The 24,393-nt window shown below is 38.7% G+C and overlaps 1 long non-coding RNA gene across 1 annotated transcript in view; it reads left to right on the forward strand.

The window, feature by feature from the left end:
• Positions 1 to 24,393, forward strand: part of LOC110743790 — a 94,126-nt gene that overhangs the window by 31,474 nt on the left and 38,259 nt on the right. The window contains exon 2 of the long non-coding RNA XR_002523386.2: positions 7,467 to 7,549. This is a non-coding gene — a long non-coding RNA (uncharacterized LOC110743790). The remainder of the gene's footprint in view (positions 1 to 7,466; positions 7,550 to 24,393) is intronic.

The raw sequence follows: 24,393 nt of genomic DNA on the forward strand, positions 1-24,393 counted from the left end.
CTTTTTTTGGTGAAGTACATTTAAGATCTATACTCTCGGCAATTTTCAAGTATACAATATGTAACTATTAACTATAATCACAATGTTGTACAATAAATTTCCAGAACTTAGTCATCCTGTCTAAACAAAACTTTGTACCCTTGACCAACATCTTCACATTTCCCAACTGCTCTCCCCAGCTCCTGGTAATTATCATTCTACTCTCTGCTTCTGTGAGTTTGATTCTTTAGATTTCACATATAAGTGAGATCATGCATTATTTGTCTTTTTGTACCTGGCTTATTCCACTTAGCATCATGTCCTCCAGTTTCATCCATGTTTTCATAAATGACAAGATTTCCCTCTTTCTTAAGGCTGCATAATATTCCTGTGTGTGTGTGTGTGTGTGTGTGTGTGTATCACATATTCTTTATCTGTTCATCTGTTGATGGACACAAGTTGATTCCATATCTTGGCTATTGTAAATAATGCTGCAATGAACATGGCAGTGTAGATATTTCTTCAACATACTGTGTTCATTTCCATTGGATATATACCCAGACTTGGAATTGATGGATCATACAGTCATTCAGTTTTAATTTTTTGAGGAGCTTCCATACTGTTTTCCAATTTACATTCCCAAGAACAGTGTGAACAAATTCCTTTTCATTCATCTCCTTGCCAATGCTTGTTAACTCTTTTGTATTTTTGATTACAGCCATTTTAACGGGCATGAGGTGATATCTCATTGTTGTTTTAATTGCATTTCTCTGATGATTAGTAATGTTAATCATTTTTTTCATATATCTATTTGCCATTTCTATAGCTTCTTTTGGAAATATCTATTAAGGTCCCTTGCCCATTTTTAAAATTGGGTTATTTGTTTCTTGCTATTCATTTGAGTTCTTTACATATTTTGGATATTAACTGTTTAAATATTTACAAACCGGAGTGTGGTTTGAAAGTATTTTCTTCTACTGTGTAGGTTGTCTCTTCACTCTGTTGGTTGTTTCCTTTTTTATGTGTGAGATTTTTACCTTGATGCAATCACATTCGTCTATTTTTTCATGTTGCTTGTGTTTTTGGGGTCATATCCAAAAAATTATTGCCTAGCCTAATGACAAGATGCATTTTTTCCTGTGTTTACTTCTAGTAGCTTTAAGTTTCTGGTATTGCATTTAAATCTTTAATCCATTTTGCGTTAATTTTTGTATATTATATGAGATAAGGGCCCAGTTTCATTCTTTTGGCATGTAGATATCCGCTTGTCCCAGCCCTATGTGTTAAAGAGACTGTCCTTTACTCATTATACATTTTTGGCAGCTTTGTTAAAGAATAATTGACTGTAAATATGTGGCTTTATTTCTGGACTCTGTATTCTGTTTCATTGGTCTAAATGTTTTGATTATTATAGCTTTTCAGAGTATTTTGAAATTAGGCAATGTGATGCCGTCAGCTTTGTTGGCTATTTGGAGTCTTTTGTGGTTCCATATGAATTTTAGAGTTTTTTTTCTATTTCTGGAAAAATGACATTAGATTTTGTTAGGGATTACACTGACTCTGTAGATTGCTTTGGGTAGCACTGACATTTTAACAATATTAATTATTTCAATCTATGAGCATGGGATATTTTTCCATTTATTTGTGTCTTCTTCAATTTCATCAATTTTCAGTGCATAGATTATTTAATTTCTTATTTAAATGTATTCTTAAATATTTTATTCTTTTTGATGTTATTAGACATTGGATTTTCTTAATTTTTTATGCATAGTTCATTGTTAATATATAGAAATACTGCTGGGTTTTTATATGTTGATTTTGTGTTCTGCAACTTTACTGAGTTTATTTATTTATTTATTTTATTTTCCGAGTTGAAGTTTCAAATTTATTTGAAGTTTTTTTTTTTTTTTTTTTTTTTTTTTTTTTTTTTTTTTTTTTTTTTTTTTTTTTTTTTTTTAATAATTTAAGTTCTAGGGTACATGTGCACAACGTGCAGGTTTGTTACATATGTATACATGTGCCATGTTGGTGTGCTGCATCCGTTAACTCATCATTTACATTAGGTATATCTCCTAATGCTATCCTTCCCCACTCGCCCCACCCCACGACAGGCCCTGGTGTGTGATGTTCCCCACCCTGTGTCCAAGTGTTCTCATTGCTCAATTCCCACCTATGAGTGAAAACATGCGGTGTTTGTTCTTCTGTCCTTGTGATAGTTTGCTCAGAATGATGGTTTCCAGCTTTATCCATGTCCCTACAAAGGACACGAACTCATCCTTTCTTAAGGCTGCAGAGTATTCTATGGTGTATATGTGCCACATTTTCTTAATCCAGTCTATCATTGATGGGCATTTGGGTTGGTTCCAAGTCTTTGCTATTGTGAATAATGCCACAATAAACATATGTGTGCATGTGTCTTTATAGCAGCATGATTTGTAATCCTTTGGGTATATACCCAGTAATGGGATGGCTGGTTCAAATGGTATTTCTAGTTCTAGATCCTTGAGGAATTGCCACACTGTCTTGCAGAATGGTTGAACTAGTTTACAATCCCACCAACAGTGTAAAAGTGTTCCTATTTCTCCACATCCTCTCCAGCACCTGTTGTTTCCTGACTTTTTAATGATCGCCATTCTAACTGGTGTGAGATGGTATCTCATTGTGGTTTTGATTTGCATTTCTCTGGTGGCCAGTGATGACGAACATTTTTTCATGTGTCTGTTGGCTGCATGAATGTCTCTTTTGAAAAGTGTCTGTTTATATCCTTTGCCCACTTTTCGATGGGTTGTTTGATTTTTTTCATGTAAATTTGTTTAAGTTCTTTGTAGATTCTGGATATTAGCCCTTTGTCAGATGGGTAGATTGTAAAAACTTTCTCCCAGGTTGCCTGTTCACTTTGATGGTAGTTTCTTTTGCTGTGCAGAAGCTCTGTAGTTTAATTAGATCCCATTTTTCTATTTTGGCTTTTGTTGCCATTGCTTCTGGTGTTTTAGTCATGAAGTCCTTGCTCATGCCTATGTCCTGAATGGTATTGCCTAGGTTTTCTTCTAGGATTTTTATGGTTTTAGATCTAACATTTAAGTCTTTAATCCATCGTGAATTAATTTTTGTATACGGTGTAAGGAAGGGATCCAGTTTTGGCTTTCTACATATGGCTAGCCAGTTTTCCCAGCACCATTTATTAAATAGGGAATCCTTTCCCCATTTCTTGTTTTCGTCAGGTTCGTTAAAGATCAGATGGCTGTAGATGTGTGGTATTATTTCTGAGGGCTCTGTTCTGTTCCATTGGTCTATATCTCTGTTTTGGTACCAGTAAGTACTATGCTGTTTTGGTTACTGTAGCCTTGTAGCATAATTTGAAGTCAGATTTAACAATTTTTTGGGTGAAATCTTTAGGGTTTTCTCTATATAAGATCATGTCATCCGAAAATAGAGACAATTTGACTTCTTCTTTTCCTACTTGGACGTCTTTCGCTTATTTTTTTACCCAATTACTCTGCCTAAAACCTCCAGTACCATGTTGAATAGAAGTCATGTGAATAGGAATCCTTGTCTTGATCTTACAGAAAAAGCTTTTTAGCTTTTCACTATGGAGTATGATGTTAGCTGTGGGCTTGTCATATATGGACTTTATTAAGTTGAGGTACATTTATTCTTTTGATACCTAATTTGTTGAGAATTTTTATCATGAAATTTCATCAAGCACTATTTCTGCATTTATTGAGATGATCATATGTTTTTTGTCCTTCATTCTCTTAATGTGATGTATCACATTTACTGATTTGTGTATATTATACCATCCTTATATCCCAGGAATAAATTTTACTTGATTTCATATATGATTCTTTTAATGTCCTATTCAATTTAGCTTGCTAGTGTTTTGTTTAGGACTTTTACATCTGTGTTCATTGGGGATATTGGCCTATAATTTTTTGTTCTTGTATTGTCTGGTTTGGTGTCAGGGTAATGTTGGTCTTGTAGAATGAGTTTGAAATGTTCCCTTATTTTCAATATTTTGGGAGAGTTTGAGAAGAATTGGTATTAATTCTTCTTAAAATGTTTGGTGGAATTTACTAATGAAATAATCAGATCCTGGGCTTTTCTTTATTGAGAGGTTTTCTTTTATTACTGATTCAATCTGTGTACTTGTTATAGATCTGTTCAGTTTTCTTAAGATTCAGTTGTGGTAGGTTGTATGTTTTTGGTAACTCACACAGCTCTACCTTCCTTCCCTTGTACATCAAGGCTCCTAAAATCCTGCCTTCATTCATTCCCCTCCAAAGCTTACAAATAGTTATTTAAAATATTTTGTCCAGGTTTTCTTATTTATTTATTTATTTATTTATTTATTTATTTTTGAGATAGAGTCTCATTCTGTCACCCAGGCTGGAGTGCAATGATGTGATATCTGGTCTCTGCAACCTCCACCTCCTGAGTTCAAGCAATTCTCTGCCTCAGCCTCCTGAATAGCTGGGATTACAGGTGCACACCACCATGCCCGGCTAATTTTTGAATTTTTAGTAGAGATGCCAGCCTGGTCTTGAACTCCTGACCTTGTGATCCACCTGCCTCAACCTCCCAAAGTACTGGGATTATAGGCGTGAGCCACCGTGCCCGGCCTTATAATTTATTTTTAAGTGGAATGATTCATTTAATACCAGCTTCTCCCTTATGGCTGTTGCCAAAAGCCTTTAAATGCACCTTTAAGTGAAAGCAACAAGGTTAAATAAAAGAAGTTGAGATCAAGGATTTATTTATGTAAGTAACTTTTAGCCTTTTCCTTTCCTGTATGACTCAGGTTCAGGTATAACTATTTACAAGTATTTGGAAAAACCAACCAGGTGAGAAGTGGCTGCTGTGGGATTCATCACAGAAGATCTGTAGAACTGATGTTTCTATTCTACAATGGTTAGAATTTCTAAAGTGGAATCCAAAGTGTGAATATGAGCCCACGATATCCCAAGCACTTTAGGTTTTTTCTGGAATCTCCTGAAAACATGAATGCTTAATGTCATTACCCTTATCTTTGCTCTAAGTGTCCAGTCTGCGTACTTTAAACTGACAACATCTTTCTCGTTCATTGCCACAGGCAATGATTAAAGAAGAATTAGAAAGATTTTATCAAAAAGTTGCTTATTCCTATCTCTATCTGAAATTCCTATTGTTTAAGTTTTCTTCAAGCTTGAGATCTTTGCTATTTTCCCTGTGCTGTACAATGTTTTTGTCAGTCTCATCTCCCTCCTAATCATGCTCCTCTAAGTATGTAGCCATATGTGCTTAACGCTTTCTGGGTTGGTTCACACCTCTTTGGATAGAATCACAGCGTTTACATTCTATTTACATTCTCAATTTGATTTCAGACTAGTTCGTACCTTTTCTTACCAAATTACAGTGTTATATCTCATGCTCTGGGCTCCATGTAGATGAAAACATTTCTTCAAGAAAAAGACTGTCATCTATATATTTTGTTCCTACCTCAGATTTTAACAGGGTCTGTTACATCACAGCTGTTCCATAAATGTGTTCACCACCTAATTATAGCTTTATAAAACATCACCTGGTGATATTGCTATATTTATTAATAGTTGCTATATAAATACTTTTCAAGGTTATTTTTTCCCCAAATGCTATTGGTGTTCAACCTAAAATTAACTCCTTCGGTAAACAATTTGAAACACAAAAGCTGTTTCGAAAACACCAGAAGTATTGTTGATATTAATTGCTATTCAGTGCTACAGAGCAGATTTTGCCAACATTTTCTCATGACCCTTAACTTCAGGGATTTGTAATTGAAACAGTATGTATACATTTATAAATTGAGTACAATTTATAAATTGAAATAGTATGCATATTGAACTTTAGAATGCAAGAACTCACAATATTAAGCTTTTTTGAAAACAGAGTTAGTGGTCCAGTATGGGTGTTACAATTTGTTGTAGAAGAGCTGGGTGCTAGGTCATGTTGTGTTATGCCAGGGTGGAGGGGGTGATCATTCTGCCATGCAAAGCAGCCCTCATTTGTGATCCATTAATCTTTTGCCTTTGGCCATCCTGTGAGTGGATTAATTGCAGTACAAAAATGTGAACATCTTATAATGAGACTCAATTTGTTCTGAAAATGAAGACCATAAATGAACGTTTTTCTTCTTTTGATGGGACTTCAAATTGAGACAAAAATAAAGGCTAGGAATATCTAGAAGTTGGTCCTAGAAATTGAATATGATCACTAGCTCTTTAAATTAACATTTCTGTTAACATTGGGACCTATTCCTTCTTCTCTCCACACGGAGACTTCTTCTTTTGTCAGAGATTAATGTTCCCTCCTTTTTCATGCAAAAGAGTAAAGAGGTCATATAAATATAAAACATTTGCTTTTCATTAACCAGAGTTTTAATATGTCTTCTTGATAGACATCAAAAGACATAAATTGCAGTGTCAGAATTAGAATTCTGTAATACAACTAAAATGAAGTGGGCAGCTTTATTTTAAAGATGTAACAGTATTTAACATATTTCTATATTTTCATGTTAGATGAGGACTCGTGTGATGGGTCATGATCCTTTCCCAACAGAATCATTCTGTGTCTTTTCAAAGGAACCTATCCTTTCCTTCTTTTGGTGGGAACGACAAGAGTATTTGGTTGGAAGTCATAGCTATACAGAGGAGAAGAAGCTGTGTCCAGGCAAAGGAAAATGTAGCTAACTTTCTGGGATAATACCTTAGAATTGTAGCTCTGTAAAAGATATTAGAGATGATCTGTATGTAATCCTTCTGTTCCAGGTAAAGAGAACAGATTTAGAGTGGGGTGGACTCGCACAAGGTCACATCACCCAGTGGCTGAGCAGGAACATAGGAAAGGCACTCTCACACTCAGTACTCAGGCTGCTCTTCAATAGTGGGGATTCCTGCAGCCCCACAGAGTATAAAGAAAGGATTCATGGGAGGAATTCCTACTTATGATGTTCCATGATTGTATTAGGTCATTCTCACATTATTACAAGAAATACCTGAAACTGAGTCATTTATTTTAAAAAGTGAAATTGGCTCATAGTTCTGCAGGCTGTTCAGGAAGCATAGCGGCTTTTGCTTTTGGGGAGCCTCGGGAAGCTTCCTATCATGGCAGAAGGCAAGGGGGGAGCAGTCGTCTTACATGGCAGGAGCTAGGATCAAGCGAAAGAGAGAGGGAGGAGGTACCACACATTTTTAAACCACCAGATTTCCTGAGAACTCACTAACATGAGAACAGCACCAAAGGGATGGTGCCAAACCATTCACGAGAAACCATTCCTGTGATCTAGTCACCTACCACCAGACCCCACCTTCAAATTGGGGATTACAATTTGACATGAAATTTGGGTGGGGACACTGATCCAAACCATATCAATGACCAAGGGAAACTAGGACATGTATCCTAATTTTAAAAGATCTTTATGACAAGTTACAGTAAGGTCAAATAAGCATTCATCAAGGAGCCTCATTCTCTTGCAGGATGTCTGCCAGCTCCTCTCCAGCCACCCATTCTCACAGGGGGTGAGCCAGACCACATGTGCTAATCCAGGAGCACAGCTCAGGTGAGATTTCCCCAGAGGGAGAGGTGGAGCTACGTGCAAAACTCATTCTAACATCACTGGATTTTGCTGACTAGTACCAAGTGGCCTTGGCATTGTATATAAAGGCAAAGTGGTTAAAAATTGAGATGTTTGCTATTTTAAAATCTGTGAAAATTATAAAAATAAGACATGTTGGTTAAAAAATATTTAAATATCACTGAAGAAATGTCTTCTTATTCCAATTTTATTTCCTTGCTCCCTGATACCCACTGGCATCAGATTGGTGAGGTTCCAGGCTCTTTTTCTATGTAATGCAACTGAAAGAATTAGGATTTTGTTTTGTTTTTATAAAAATGAGCTGTGTTCTGCATACTTACCTTTTATCCCCCCATAATCTCTCCTGATTGCACTGCTTATATGTTCTTAGTTACACAATGTTCCGTAGTAAGGATATTCCACTATGTATTGTAACATATCTGTGTTGAAGGACATATAAGTTACCTCTGGTATTTTACAAGTAATACAAAAATGAATATCCTTCTACACATATCCATGTGAATATGTGTGAGCACTTTCTTTTGCTAAATCTATAGAGGTTGAATTTTTGGTCAATGCATTTAGGCATTTAAAATTTGTCTAGAGACAGTTGATTTGTTTTGAAGATTTGATGTAAAGGTGAAAACCAAGGCGATAAGTTTAGATCTATACAAAAGTCTAAGTATTCTAAGTACCAAAAATCTATGGTACAAAAATACTAAAATAATTGGATTCTTTATGCATTTTGACATTCACTCAAAGTAGCTTTGAGCCAGAGGTTCCCAGGGACAACATTCAGACTTGATGATTTTCCAGAAGGACTTTTGGGACACAGAAAAGCTGTTACACTTATAGTTATTATTTATGACAGTGAAAAGATACAGATTAATCCCAGCAAATGTAAAGGATATTCATCTTTTACGAGGTTGACCAGATGGTTTATGTTAACAATGTGGCTTGAGGTGAATGCCTGTTTTCTTGTGCCTGAGGTTTTGGGCTATGCCAGACTCTAAGTAGTTAGTATCAGTCATATAGGTGCTACATAACTATGAGCTGACCTTAAACATTATAAAGATAGAAATGGTGGACACTGGCTGGGTGTGGTGCTCATGCCTGTACTCTCAGCACTTTGGTGGGGGCGGTGAGGTAGGTGGATCACCTGAGGTTAAGAGTTCGAGACCAGCCTGGCCAACATGGTAAAGCCCTGTGTCTACTGAAAAAAAAAAAAATCGCCAGGTTTAGTGGCTCGTGCTTGTAGTCCCAGCTATTTGGGAGGCAGACAGGAGAATTGCTTGAACCCAGGAGGCAGAGGTTGCACTGAGCCGAGATGGTGCCACTGCACTCCAGCCTGGGCAACAGAGAGAGACTCTGTCTCAAAAAACAAACAAACAAACAAACACCCAAGAAATGCTGGACACCAAGACTCAGGTAAGTGCCCCTGGTTGACATCACTTCCATGTGCACTTCCTGTAAAATCAGGAGATAAAGGAGAAATCAGGCACAAGATTCCAGGTATCCTCTCCCAGCGGAGTCACAGGGATGCTCTTAGGTCTCCCAGCAACAATGTGTGACAACACATGGGAAGCGGTATCAACCAGGGGAGCTTACCTGAGCCTTGGTGTCCAGCATTTTTAGCTTCCCAGTGCTTCAGGTGAGCTCACAGTTATGCAGCATCCGCAGGCCTGACATTAACTACTTAATGTCCAGCCCCCAAGAGATGAAACAATTCCAGCATGGCCCAAGGCCTCAGGCATAGGAAAACAGGCATTCACCACAAGTCACATTGTTAAAAACCATTTGGTCAAATTGATACAGCCCAGCCCAAGGTCTCAGAAATATAAAAACACTCTTATTAGGCAGGATATTTCAGGGGTTCAGAGGTTGTCTCCTAGGAGCTGGTCAAGGAAGGGCCTCTATTTAGAATGTGTAGGACTTGATCAATCAGGCCTGAATTAACCCTTTACTGCACACTCTTCTTGTACTTTACTGGAGTGATTCTGTGATCTTAGAATATGATCTACTTGAAGAAGAATTATTAAGGTTACGTGGAAGATGTTTGATCATTTCTTTGTTTTAGAACTTAGCAATTTCCATTGCTTCATAAAATGGAACCATAATGAACATGAGGGACCAGTGTCTAACCAGGACTGACAAGATGTGATATGAATCCCACTCCTGAATTTGAGTCTGGAGAGACTTGTCATTCCAATAAAGGTCAGGGATTTGTACATGGGAGCAAAGAAAGACTTTCCAGAGACAGATAGTCAATGATGTGAGTCTGAAGGAAGATGTCCTCTGGGTTATTGGTTCTTGGTCTGGTGGGGAAGAAGTGACATTAACAAATATTCAAGACCCAACATCCATTACTGTCTATTCAAAAAACAACAAACATTTGTTATATACCTTCTACATGGAGGTGCCACAATATCCAAGTGGGGACAGGACCAACAGTTGGTGAAATTTCAAGGGGATGGGTGTTTAATAGTATAAAGCTTTGGCAACTACATCAATGAGCCAGTTCTAAGGAGAATGAAGTCTAAGGGCTAGAATATAATTTCTTGTCTAGATTGATATAGCAGGCAGAGAATTTAAAAATTGTAACTCGCCGCTGCACTCCATCCTGGGTGACAGAGCGAGACTCCATCTCAAAAACAAAAACAAAAACAAAAAAGAGAAGGAGTTACAATTTTTTTTTTTTTTTTTTTTTTGGATGGAATCTCGCACTGTCACCTTGGCTGGAGTGCAGTGGGCTATCTCGGCTCACTGCAACCTCTGCCTCCCAGGTTCAAGTGATTCTCCTGATTCAGCCTCCCGAGTAGCTGGGATTACAGATACCTGCCACCTCATCCAGCTAATTTTTGTAATTTTAGTAGAGTTAGGGTTTCACAATGTTGACCAGGCTCGTCTCATACTCTGACCTCAGGTGGTCCACCCCCGTCGGCCTCCCAAAGTGCTGGCATCACAGGCGTGAGCCAGCGTGCCCAGCTGTAACTCCTTCTCTTAAAGGGAGAAATAGGAATCTAGTGATAAGGTGCCGGACCATAAATTAGGAACTTACTTAAAGAATAAAAGGGATACAGGGTAGGGGTTCAGTCTTAGGGAACCTCAAGGCAGGACATTGATTGCTGACAAAATGAAGTTTTCTATCAGGGTGGCACCAGAAGTAATGCTTGAGGTTAGACTGATATTCCTTGTGTAGGACAAAGATTGGTCTTAGAGTCTGAGAGGGACTTACTGGCTTCATTTATATAGATTGGGGCAATTCATGGGCTGGATGTAAAGGGGTTTATACCATTCTTGCACCTATGGGTGGTGACTTTACTTTGGTTTTGTTAGGAAGAAATGAATGTTTTGTGTACTAAGTGACTAGAAATTCAATAGAAGATACAAAAATGTAGGTCTGGTTGAGTTATGTCAGGGGAGAGGTGGGTGGTGTGAGTAGAGGGGTGATAATTCAAAAAACAGGCAAGAAAGAGATTCCTTGAGTGTGGTGATTATAAGGGGTTCATTAAAGAGATAGGAAAGAGTTTTCTTGAGTATGGTGATTATAAGGAGTTCATTAAAGAGATAGGAAAGAGTTTCCTTGAGTGTGGTGATTATAAGGTGCTCATTAAAGAGATAGAGACCTCACCCAGTGGGCAGCAGGCAATGCCAATTCTATTCTTGTCTATTCTCCAAAAGACCTATTCTTTCTGTTGGGGGTTGGATTGTGTCTCCCTACAACTTCTGATCCACGCCTCCCAAAAAGAGATGTTGAAGTCTTAACCTCTAGTACTGCAGAACATGACCTTATTTGGCGATAAGGTCTGTGATCAGTTTAAAATGAGGTCATGAGGGTGGGCCCTAATGCAATATGATTGATGTCTTTATAAGAAGGGGAAATTTGACATGGAGAGAGAGACACACACACAGAAAGAAGGTGATGTGAAGACACACGGGGAAAAGACCGCCCTCCACAAGCCAAGGAGAGAGGCCAGGAACAGATCTCTTCTCATAGCCCAAGGAAAGAATGAACACTGCCAACACCATGGTTTTGGATTTTTGGCTTCCAGAACTGTGGGATAATATGTCTGTTGTTTAAGACAGCCGTCTGTGGTACTTTGTTATAGCAGTGCTCCTAATCAAATGAACACACGCCTCACACCTGCCTCCTTTGCCGTTTCTCATCCCTGCCCTCTCACTCAGGGGCATGGGCTTTTTTTTTTGTATGAAATTTGTTTTTATTTTTAACTAAAAATAAATGGTTAACATCCTTCCAAAATCAAAACTAAAGAGGAACACTTAGAAAAAAGAGTGGAAACGTATTTTTCCTTCCCTGGGGAAACCAGTAAGGCAGACGTTCTAATGGAGCTTGGTTTTTTTCCCCACAGGACTAGTCTATGCAAACAGAATCTCTCTCCAGCCTTTTCTCTACATCAGTTTTTTCTACCGGGCAAGAAAAAACAAAAACAACCCCCAAAACAACCCCTCCTCACAAACACAACACGAAACAAGGGACTTGAAAAGTTGCAGAAAACCTTTTAACGCGTTTCTATAAAATCCTTTGTGAGGAGGTTTAGTCAGGTACTACCCATCCGCAATTGAACCGGCCAGGTGAGTTGGTGCAGAGGTGCTTCGGGTGAATGTACACCAGAGTCACCTTTCCCAATGACCACAGGGAGGTCTTAAAACTGAGTTTCAGTTTCAGCAGATACTTCAGATTTGCCTGAGCAATATCATAGACAATGTACTCGTTCTATAGTAGACAGGTGTCATTCACACCAGATGAAAGCCCTGTCCCAAGAGGAACCTCTGCACTATCCAGAGTAATACTAGCCGAAGGGTCAGGGGTAGTTTTGCCCAAGCCTTTGACACTGTGCTTGCCCTTGGTTAACTTGCTGATATGTGAAGCATGCCTCAGTTCATTCCAAGGGCAACTTCTCCCAACAGGATTAAGCCTGTTGGGCCTCCCTGAGATGTATGGCAGTAGTTGGCACTCTTGGAGACTATGTCAGCGAAATAGATCTGTTTACCAAACATGTAGCCCATCATGGGCACTTCAGGCGGGGCTATCCAAAGACCCTGGGACAGGATCCCAGCGAAGCTGGTGGTCCTGGATCCAAGGCGTGGGCCTTTCTATCTTTTGCTCTTGGTTTATATTTTCTTATCCACCAGTTCTTCTTTAAAATAAATGTATTTGAGTCAAAACAATAGATCAATAAAATATACTAAGTAAATAATTGTATAGATGTCAAGTAGAATGTAACCTAGAGATCAGTGAAGAAAAAAATAAAGAACACGGTAGGACAAAGGACCTGATTGGGATAATAAGAAGAGGGATAGAGAATTGATTTTAAAATCTTTCCTGAGAAAGTTTAAAATCCGTCCTTCATGGAGTAATTGACTAAAATAATACTCTATTATATGAATACTACATTACTGATCAGTTTTGATATGTAGTAATTTTATTTTTGTTTTTGTCCATCTAAAATAATCTAAGTAGTTTTTCTTCTTATTCATCATAGTTTTTGCTTTATTAGTTGGCTTATACAAATTTATGGTGCTTTGTTTGTTTTGTCAACACAAATTTCTGTCTTTGTGCTACTTAAGTCTTTGCCTGTAATTGGTATGTGTCCCTGGCTTAATTTTTTGTTTCTGTATAACTGATAAATATGTCACCATCCTCTTGTTTTTGGCATGAAGTACTCCCAGTTCAATTCTACAGTCTGGTGGGCATTCATGTGGTGTGGCACTGCCTTGTGGAGGTAGGATCTTATTGTACTTCTACTGCCTCTGACTCTATGACTCATTGTGGTGCATGAAAAATTATAATCCACAGCATCTTCTTCATTCAGGACTCTCTTTCTTTACTTCCCTTCAAGGTTTTACACAAAGGACTGTATATGTCAGGGTGAAATACTGGCTTATGCTCCTTTTCCCCGCCTTCCTATTTAGTTGCTTCTGTGAAGTGAAGTTGCTGTCACCTGGTATATGCAGAAAGTGATGTGGCACTACTTGAGCAGTCTGGAGAGTGATGTCTCAGAATGAATTACCATTATGGGAGAGGGACATGCTCAGTTTCCCATTAGTGCAAACTTGGAATTTCTGACCTGAGGACAAACAGTAAGTATAATGGACATCATTTTGGCCATCCCATATGTATTCTCACTTTTTCTGGTAATAAATTCATTTTTTTTTTCCCAGAGAACTACCCCTTCTCTGTTGTCCAGGGCTGATATGGGGTGGCAACAGGGAAGCAACAATTTTATTAGAGCACATTTTCCCAAAGTGATGCCTTCTTAGAAAATTAGATCTCTAAGAAGGTGACCAAGGCATAGTTTTTTACATTTTACTCTCCCTGATGGTAGAAATCTGGCAATGAGTGATGCTGTTCCACTCAGTTCCTGTGGTTTCAAAGGGGCTCCTCTCTTGGCTCCAGAAAGAAGGCAGGTGGCTCTGGCATGGCTGAACAGAGCATTGCATGTCTCTTCCCCTGGTCACAGTGATTCATTCAAAGATGGGATGTGTCCCAGGCAGAGCCAATAAGACATAAAGGGCTACCACATGGAGCCTGAGATCCATTCAGTTCAATCAACTCAAGAAAAGACAGTCAAAATATGAAGAGGAGCTATCTTAATAATACTGTTCGAACCCCTAGGTTAAGCTCTGCCTGAACTTCTATGCTCATTTTAATTGGATTTCTATCATCCACTACATTGTTTAATTGGAAACAAAGGAGCACTGGTCAAAAAAGAGGCAGAAGGATGTATTATTTCTCTGCCTTCTTTTAGTCATCTTGTTACCTATGCTTCTGGTATCAAAGCATGTATGGGCCACCAGTTATTTTTCATTCCTACTTTAATAGTTTTACAGTTGAAATTCCTTGCACATTTTTATAATACAATAACAGCCCACATTTTCTCTTTCTGATCCTTGTAAATGATAGGTGGTTGAATGAGAGTTAATGAAGGATTCTTTATCAGATGCACTTTAAACTGGAATGGTGATGCTGATGACTGAGCTTTATTATATTCTTGTTTGACAATCTTTCCCAGTCATTTCATGTTGATTCCTTATTAATTACGCTTTTTAGTTCAGCTGCTTGTAGCAGCACATCCAGGTGAGAGGAGCTTAAACTAATTATGTGATTTTGTTTTCTCACGTAGTGAGGAATTGAAAGTGGGTAGTGTAGGGTTGGCAGGATGGTTCTATGATGACACAGGGACGTGGCTTCATCTATCATATTGCTCAAATAGCAAATATTCTTTCAAAGAACTTTCTTGGAAACCCTATCCAGTGACTTCCACTTATTTCTTCTTGGCTCCATCTGTCACATGGCCACCCATAGCTGCAAAGAAGGCTAGAAAGTATAATTTCTTAGTCATGTCTCTGGTTGCTCCAAATAATAACAGTGTTCTTTTAGTAAGAAAGAAGGAGAGAATGAGTATTGGCTAGGTGGCTGGCAGTCTCACCTATAAGGAGAGTAGGTATTAGACAGAAAACTGTAAGTCTCATCCATGGACTTCCTTTTTTATCTTTCTTTCTTTTTTGAGATGGAGTCTCACTCTGTTGCCCAGGTTGGAGTGCAGTGGTGTGATCTCAGCTCACTGCAACCTCTGCCTCCTGGATTCAAATGATTCTTCTGCCTCAGCCTCCCGAGTAGCTGGTATTACAGGCTCCCACCACCATGCCTGGCTAATTTTTGCATTTTTAGTAGAGACGGGGGTTTCACCATGTTAGCCAGGCTGGTCTTGAGCTCCTGACCTCAAGTGATCCCCCCTCCTCGGCCTCCCAAAGTGCTGAGACTACCAGCATGAGCCACCGCGTCCGGCCTCATCCATGGACTTCTTAATGCAATACCCTTTCTGACATGCGTAGTGCTTTGTGTCTATTCCTGTATTTTGGGGGTTGTTGTTAGTATTAGCCATAATTTTGTTAGGCATTGTGTCTCTTTTCTATTTATTTATTTAATTTTTTATTTTTTTTGAGACGGAGTCTCGCTCCGCCGCCCAGGCTGGAGTGCAGTGGCCGGATCTCAGTTCACTGCAAGCTCCGCCTCCTGGGTTTAGGCCATTCTCCTGCCTCAGCCTCCCGAGTAGCTGGGACTACAGGCGCCCGCCACGTCGCCTGGCTAGTTTTTTGTGTTTTTTAGTAGAGACGGGGTTTCACCGTGTTAGCCAGGATGGTCTCGATCTCCTGACCTCGTGATCCGCCCGTCTCAGCCTCCCAAAGTGCTGGGATTACAGGCTTGAGCCACCGCGCCCGGCCGATTGTGTCTCTTTTCTACAGTGCTCTGTTCTCTAAGTTCAGTCTCTGAAGCTCACCCATACTGGTATATTAAAGGATACAAGTAGATTAAATGTTACTTTTGTTCAGGATAATATTTTACATATTTAGGTTATGGCTGCAATAATGGTATGCTGGAGCTAGCTTTATTGGCCACTGAGAGCTGGTTGTTAAATTCAGGAATTTTTTAAGCTGGCTGTTAAACATGCACATTATTAAAAAGTGAATTATGTAAACGTATAATGAAATAAATTATATTAAAAACAAAGGAAATAAACATTCAAAACTCATTACTTCTTAATTATTTTACTCTGTTATCTCTGCCTTTGAAGCTTTTTATGTCTATTTTGTCTGTGTGATGAAAACTATATAATAGTGTGCTACTGCTCATCTCTTGCCAATTCTGCATTCAATGACAACATGTTGGTAGCCAGGAAGGGCCATAGTGGGAGTGTTAATACCATGGAATCAGCAAACACTACAAATGAATACCTCATTTATTGTTTTGTTGATCGTCTATCTAGACCTAAGAAAGTGGTGGGGAAAATGTTAATAATGCAGATTAAACTTCAGTGTGTAGTGGTTTAGCTGTTTTGTTGTGAATTGCATAACAAATTGAGAAAATATTCTTTTAGTATTAGGAAACCGTTAAGTGGTTCGGCAAAGAAGCTGTTCACGTCCTCGATGAACTAGTGAAGCTTCAACATAGATTTTAATTATTTCACAATCATCTTACTCATTAACATTAACCAAAACATCGACCAAAATTCAGGTCGGAACTACACCCAGAGAACCAACTGTTAAATATTTACCAGCATGCCATGGCTGAAACCCAAAGGGAAAGAAGTCTTATTGTTGACTTGTGGGCTACAGTTGGGTCATATTGGAAAGCAACAGCAAAGGATTTGCCTTGCCTGGGGTGCAAGGCCGGCATGGCACCACTAGACCCTGCCTCTAGCCTCTATCTCCTTCTTAGGCTCAAGTTGGACCTGCCTTGCACCATGTTCATGAACTTGCTTTGATAATATTCCTTATGTGATTTTCCTAAATCAAATTATGCTTACTTAATACTTTAAACAATATATGATTGGTAGGTCGTATTTGATCTCCCATGTCATGTGCTACAGGCTTTTTGGACAATCAGTAGTACCCATGCACTCTTCTCCTTTCTCTCGCTACTTACTGGGAGGCTGGCATTTGCTGAAATTTATAGCTAGCTATTTTGAAAATAAGACAGGCAGCAGAATTCTTTAGAACACTGAGTCCAGAAAATTGGACATGGTCTACCATCAGTTCAGTAAAAAAGTTTTGCAGAATCACTTTTTCTTGTCAGCTTATGACATTGTTGGCTACTAAGCTGGTGGTGTTTTCAGATGAATAAAGTAAAATTTCATTAATTTAGACTCCATTAATATAATTTATGTAATTTGAACAAAGGTTGGTTTAGAGTTTACATGTATACCATTCATGAAGAACAAAGATGACCAAATGAATACTCAAACGAAATGAAGGAAGCAAGTGCTTTCTTTCCAGTGCTTTAGCAGACTGCTTGCCAATGGTTTTGTTTGCCAGTGTTGCTAACTAGCTAACCATTAATGCAGATCTTGTGGGCCTCTACTTGGCAGAGGTCACTAGGTGTGTACAGCTTATTAAAAAGTAATGCAATTGCCTATCATAAAAATCACCCATGATTCAGATTTTTTACAAATTCAGATTGGTATTTTTCTTCAAGTAGACTCAATTAGGTATTACTGTATATGGATTTATGGAGAATTCTCAAATATTAGATAATAAATTGCATATAAGCTCATTGGAATGTATTTCTCTTTCTTATGAAAATATTAGCAGTTTTCATCGCTTAGTGTATTTATGTAGTTTGAGTATGAGTGTATGTGTGTGTGCATGTGTGTGTTGGAGAAAGGAACAGCCTGGGGTCTCCTCCCCTTCTATTAATTTGACCACTCCTCTTCTGAGTTTTGTCTTGCTACTCACTACTCTTCACTCTGCCACATGGACATGAATTTATTTGCTAAGAGTTGAACCCAGCAACAAATGACCCACAACTCCTTCAGGACATTGTCCATGTCTCAAGGGCCACTGTGGAGTGTTTGGTGGAGGAGGCAGTAGAGATAACATACAGTATAGCAGGGATCACTGTTTTTCTTCATATTCTTCTTCACTTCCTTTCAAGAGTTTGCTGTGCTAAGTTGTACTAGAGGAAGACATTTAAAACTTTCTTCAAAGTATTATCTTTCCCATGGCTCAATAGAAATGTACCCAAGAGGTTAAACCATTGTCAGATAGCCACTTTGTGAGTCACCATCATTCCCTGTAACATTTCCTAGCCTTATTCCTGTGTTCTGAGGCTTACCTTCTCTTCTAATTTCCTCAGGGTGAATCTCTGCCCGTCTTTTGGAAATTCTCTCTGTAAGGGCAAGTCTGGCCTCAACATCCATCTCTTTTACCCAATAGTACATTTTTTTTTAAGTTTGAGTGATAGTTTGGAAATGTGCCTTAGGTGGTCTGGGTGGGGCAATCTTAGATGCCTTTGAAAGGAATCCAGCTCTGGGAGACAATCTAGGTGGGCTTTAGGACTTCTTCCCCTTCAAATCTCTCTATTAAATGAGCTGCAGATATGCCTTTTGCATTCTTTGCCAGTGATTAACTGTTTTTTTCTCTCTTTCTTTGTTGCTGTTGCCCTCTCTCTCTCAAACACACACATACACACCCCCCCCCCCACACACACACTGCCACATACCCTCTGAGGACGATATAAATTCTCAGAGATGGTAAAGTATAAACCTACAAAATGGAAAAATATTCCCAGTTGCATTATAAATTCTGAGGCTACTTATCTCAAAATGAAATATTTCACATTATGATGCAGAGCATAATTCCCTCACCTTCATTCATTCCTCTACATTTCCTCCGAATTGTGCCTCTTTGGTAACATTGAGGATTGAAAAACAACCAAACAATATACATCTCTTAAAGAAAGCATTCGGTGACACCAAATCCCAGCTTGTAAGGGCTTCATTAATTTCTCAGATGAGTTGCCAACCACTTTTTCATACCCTATCAAAGCTGGAGGAAGCTTAGTTAGCACTCCATTTCCCTATAAAGTAATTTACTCATTCTTTGTGACCAAATATTTTAAGCTTTTCCCCCAACTCCTAAAAACAATTGTCCGCTCATTCCTCTGTGGCTGCATGTTATTTTATACATATCTTTTCTATGGTCCTGTTCACCTGACAACTATTTCTTCATATACGGGTCCAGACTATCCTGTCTAATAAGGTAGTTACTAGCTACATGTGGCTATTTAGATTTAAATTAATTATAATTAAATACAATTGAATATTCATTTCCTCAGTTGCATGACTCATGTCTCTAATACTTCATAGCCACAGCTGGCTAGTGGTTACCATATTGGTCAGAGTGATATTGTTTGGCTCTGTGTCCCCACCCAAATCTCACCTTGAATTATAATGATCCCCATGTATCAAGAGTGGGGCCAGGTGGAGATAATTGAATCTTAGGAGTGGTTTCCGCTATACTGTTCTTGTGATAGTAAATAAGTCTCACGAGATCTGAGGGTTTTATGAATGTGAGTTCCCCTGCACAAGCTTTCTTGCCTGCCACAATGTAAGACATGACTTTGCTACTCATTCGCCTTCAGCCATCATTGTGAAGTTTCCCCACCCATGTGGAACTGTGAGTCAATTCAACCTCTTTCCTTTATAAATTACCCAGTCTCAGGTATTTCTTTATTAGCAGCGTGAGAAGAGACTAATACACAGATCATTTGTATATCACAGAAAGTTCTACTAGACAACACTGGTCTGGATTTTGATTTTTGAATGCTTGTATTGATAATCTTTGTATTCTTTGCCCTTAGAATAGTGCCTATAATAAGGTATTCAAAAAACGCTTGTTAAATAAATGAATAAACAAATAATGAAGAATTCCTTTATCATGTTGGATAGTTCTGCAATCTGAAACTTTTTTTCTATAAATTTCCAAGGTCTCCTTTTATTGAATGGAGAACACAGGCTTGATAATTTGTTTTTCAAGTTTTAAGGGCCCAGTAGAAATGACTTTTGAATGGGGAGAAGGACTTGTCTGGCAAACAAAACAAGGAAGGGAATTCAAGGAAGATGAACAGAGATAGGGACAAAACATCGGGTTTAGAGAAAGTGGATGATTGTAAAGTTCATGGCAGTTAACTATTATTCAGCACTTACTATGTGCTAGGCACTCTTCCACATACTTTACATATACTACCTTACTTAATTTTCAGAGAATATTATTACATCCATGTTACCAGTGGGAAATCAGAGGCATAGAGAGGTCAAATGACTTTCTCAGGTAAGTCAGTAAGTGACAGAGCCAAGATTCAAGCTCAGGCAGTCTGGCTTCAAAACCTGGGGTCTAAATTAATTAATTAGTAAGGCCACCTCTCGCCATGAGTGAAAAAGGCTAGAGATTAGGCTAGAGAGGAAGTGAGAGCGAGTCATGATGGGTCTTGCAGGGTACCACGCAGAGTTCAAACTTTATCTTATAGCTCTGGAAGGAAAAAAAAAAAAAAACTTTTAAGAAGGAAAATCACTTTGGATGTTTGTTTTAGAAATCGCACTGTGGGCCAGGCGCAGTGGCTCGTGCCTGTAATCCCAGCACTTTAGTAGGCCGAGGTGGGCGGATCACCAGGTCAGGAGATCCAGACCATCCTGGCTAACACAGTGAAACCCCGTCTCTACTAAAAATACAACAACAACAACAACAAAATTAGCTGGGTGTCGTGGCGGGCGCCTGTAGTCCCAGCTACTCGGGAGGCTGAGGCAGGAGAATGGAGTGAACCTGGGAGGCGGAACTTGCAGATCGCGCCGCTGCACTCCAGCCTGGGCGATAGAGTGAGACTCCATCTCAAAAAAACAAACAAACAAACAAAAAAAAACAAAAAAAAAAAAAGGGAAATCGCACTGTGGCTGTAGGATGAAGGGTAAATCACAGGAAGCAGATGTACCGCCAAAGGGTTTACCAAATTCAAAAGCTAGCAGAAGACAAGAAATAACTAAGATCAGAGCACATCTGAAGGAGATAGAGACACGAAAAACCCTTCAAAAAAATCAGTGAATCCAGGAGTTGTTTTTATGAAAAGATAAACAAAATAGACCTCTAGCCAGACTAATAAAGAAGAAAAGAGAGAAGAATTAAATAGATGCAATAAAAAAAGATAAAGTGGATATCACCACTGATCCCACAGAAATACAAACTACCATCAAAAATACTATAAACACCTCTACGCAAATAAACTAGAAAATCTAGAAGAAATGGATAAATTCATAGACACATACACCATCTCAAGACTAAACCAAGATGGAGTCGAATCCCTGATTAGACCAATAACAAGTTCTGAAATTGAGGCAGCAATTAATAGCGTACCAACCAAGAAAAGCCCAGGACCAGACGGATTCACAGCCGAATTCTACCAGAGGTTCAAAGAGAAGCTGGTACCATTCCTTCTGAGACTATTCCAAACAATAGAGTTTGAAGGAATCCTCCCTAACTCATTTTATGAGGCCAGCATCATCCTGATACTAAAACCTGGCAGAGACACAACAAAAAAAGAAATTTCAGGCCAATATCCCTGATGAACATCAATGCAAAATCCTCAATAAAATACTGGCAAACCGAATCCAGCAGCACATCAAAAAGCTTATTCACCACGATCAAGTTGGTTTCATCCCTGTGATACAAGGCTGGTTGGACATATGCAAATCAATAAACATAATCTATCACGTAAACAGAACCAATGACAAAAACCACATGATTATCTCAATAGATGCAGAAAAGGCCTTTGACAAAATTCACCAGCCCTTCATGCTAAAAACTCTCAATAAACTAGGTATTGATGGAATGTATCTCAAAATAATAAGAGCCATTTATGACAAACCCACAGCCAATATCATACTGAACGGGCAAAAACTGGAAGCATTTCTTTTGAAAACTGGCACAAGACAAGTGTCTTACCACTCCTATTCAACATACTATTGGAAGTTCTGGCCAGGAGAATCAGGCAAAAGAAAGAAATAAAGCATATTCAAATAGGAAGAGAGGGAGTTTGTCTCTGTTTGCAGATGACATGATTGTATATTTAGAAAACTCCATCGTCTTAGCCCAAAATCTGCTTAAGCTGATAAGCAACTTCAGCAAAGTCTCAGGATACAAAATCTGTGCAAATATCACAAGCATTCCTATACAACAATAACAGACAGAGAGCCAAATCATGAGTGAACCCCCATTCACAATTGCTATAAAGAGAATAAAATACCTAGGAATACAACTTACAAGGGATGTGAAGGACCTCTTCAAGGAGAACTACAAACCACTGCTCAAGGAAATAAGAGAGGACACAAATAAATGGAAAAACATTCCATGCTCATGGATAGGAAAAATCAATATTGTGAAAATGACCATATAGCCCAAAGTAATTTATAGATTCAATGCTATCCCCATCAAGCTACCACTGACTTTCTTCACAGAATTGGGGAAAACTACCTTAAATTTCATATGGAACCAAAAAAGAGCCCACATAGGCAAGACAATCCTGAGTGAAAAGAACAAAGCTGGAGGCATCACGCTAACTGACATCAAACTAGGCTATAGTACAAGGCTATAGTAACCAAAACAGCATGGTACTGGTACCAAAACAGAGATACAGACCAATGGAACAGAACAGAGGCCTCAGAAATAACACCACACATCTACAACCATCTGATCTTTAACAAACCTGACAAAAACGCGAAATGGGGAAAGGATTCTCTATTTAATAAATGGTGTTGGGAAAATTGGCTAGCCATATGCAGAAAGCTGAAACTGGATCCCTTCCTTACACCTTATAAAAAAATTAAGATGGATTAAAGGCTTAAACATAAGACCTAAAACCGTAAAAACTCTGGAAGAAAACCTAGGCAATACCATTCAGGACATAGGCATGGGCAAAGACTTCATGACTGAAACACCAAAAACAATGGCAACAAAAGCCAAAATAGACAAATGGAATCTGATTAAACTAAGAGCTTCTGCAGAGCAAAAGAAACTATCACCAGAGTGAACAGGCAACCTACAGAATGGGAGAAAAATTTTGCAATTTATCTATCTGACAAAGGGCTAATATTCAGAATCTACAAAGAACTTAAAGAAATATACAAGAAAAAAAACAATGAACCTCATCAAAAAGTGGACAAAGGATATGAACAGACACTTCTCAAAAGAAGACATTCATGCAGCCAACAGACATATGAAAAAAGGCTCATCATCACTAGTCATTAGAGAAATGCAAATCAAAACCACAATGAGATACCATCTCACACAAGTTAGAATGGTGATCATTAAAAAGTCAAGAAACAACAGATGCTGGAGATGATGTGGAGAAATAGGAACACTTTTTTTTGGTGGGAGTATAAATTAGTTCAACCATTGTGGAAGACAGCGTGGCACTTCCTCAAGGATCTAGAACTAGAAATACCATTTGACCCAGCAATCCCATTACTGAATATATACCCAAAGAATTATACATCATTCTACTATAAAGAGACATGTACATGTATGTTTATTGTGGCACTGTTCACAATAGCAAAGACTTGGAACCAACCCAAATGCCCATCAATGATAGCCTGGATAAAGAAAATGTGGCACATATACACCATGGAACACTATGCAGCCATAAAAAGGATGAGTTCATGTCCTGCAGGGAAATGGGTGACGCTGGAAACCATCATTCTCAGCAAACTAACAAGAACAGAAAACCAAACACCGCATGTTCTCACTCAAAAATGGGAGTTGATCAATGAGAACACATGGACACAGGGAGGGGAACCTCACACACTGGGGCCTGTCAGGGGTGGAGGCCTAGGGGAGAGAAAACATTAGGAGAAATACCTAATGTAGATGACAGATTGATGGGTGCAGCAAACCACCATGGCACATGTATACCTATGTAACAAACTTCCATGTTCTGCACATGTACCTCAGAACTTAAAGTATAATAATTAAAAAAATAGCTAATGCATGCAGGGCTTAATACCTAGGTGATGGGTTGATGGGTGCAGCAAACCACCATGGCACAAGTTTACCTATGTAACAAACCTGTACATCCTGCACATGCATCCCAGAACGTAAAATAAAATAATAAAATATGTTTTAAAAAGAAGAAAAAACTATATAAGAAATGATGAGAGTAGTGTGCAGGGGGTAGAGTGGAAAGGAGTTGGTGTGAGAGACATTTGGATGTTAGAAGTGACAATATTGACACCTTTCTGATGTGTCAGTGAGGAAGAGAGAGGACTGGACAATGACTGGCCAGGTTTCTGCTCTGGATGCTTGGTTGATGGGGAGACATTTTACTGATGTTGGGAACACCCAGGAAGGAACAAGTACAGATGGGTCGTGGGAAAGCAACAGGTGCTGGGTGTAATTTTTAGTTAGGTGAATTTGGAGGTGTTTGTGGGATGTTTAGTTGGAGATAATCAGTGAATTTTTGCAAGTTCAAATCTGAGGTTCAG

This window comes from Papio anubis, chromosome 7 (genome assembly GCF_008728515.1).
Source record: "Papio anubis isolate 15944 chromosome 7, Panubis1.0, whole genome shotgun sequence".
NCBI lineage: Eukaryota > Metazoa > Chordata > Mammalia > Primates > Cercopithecidae > Papio > Papio anubis.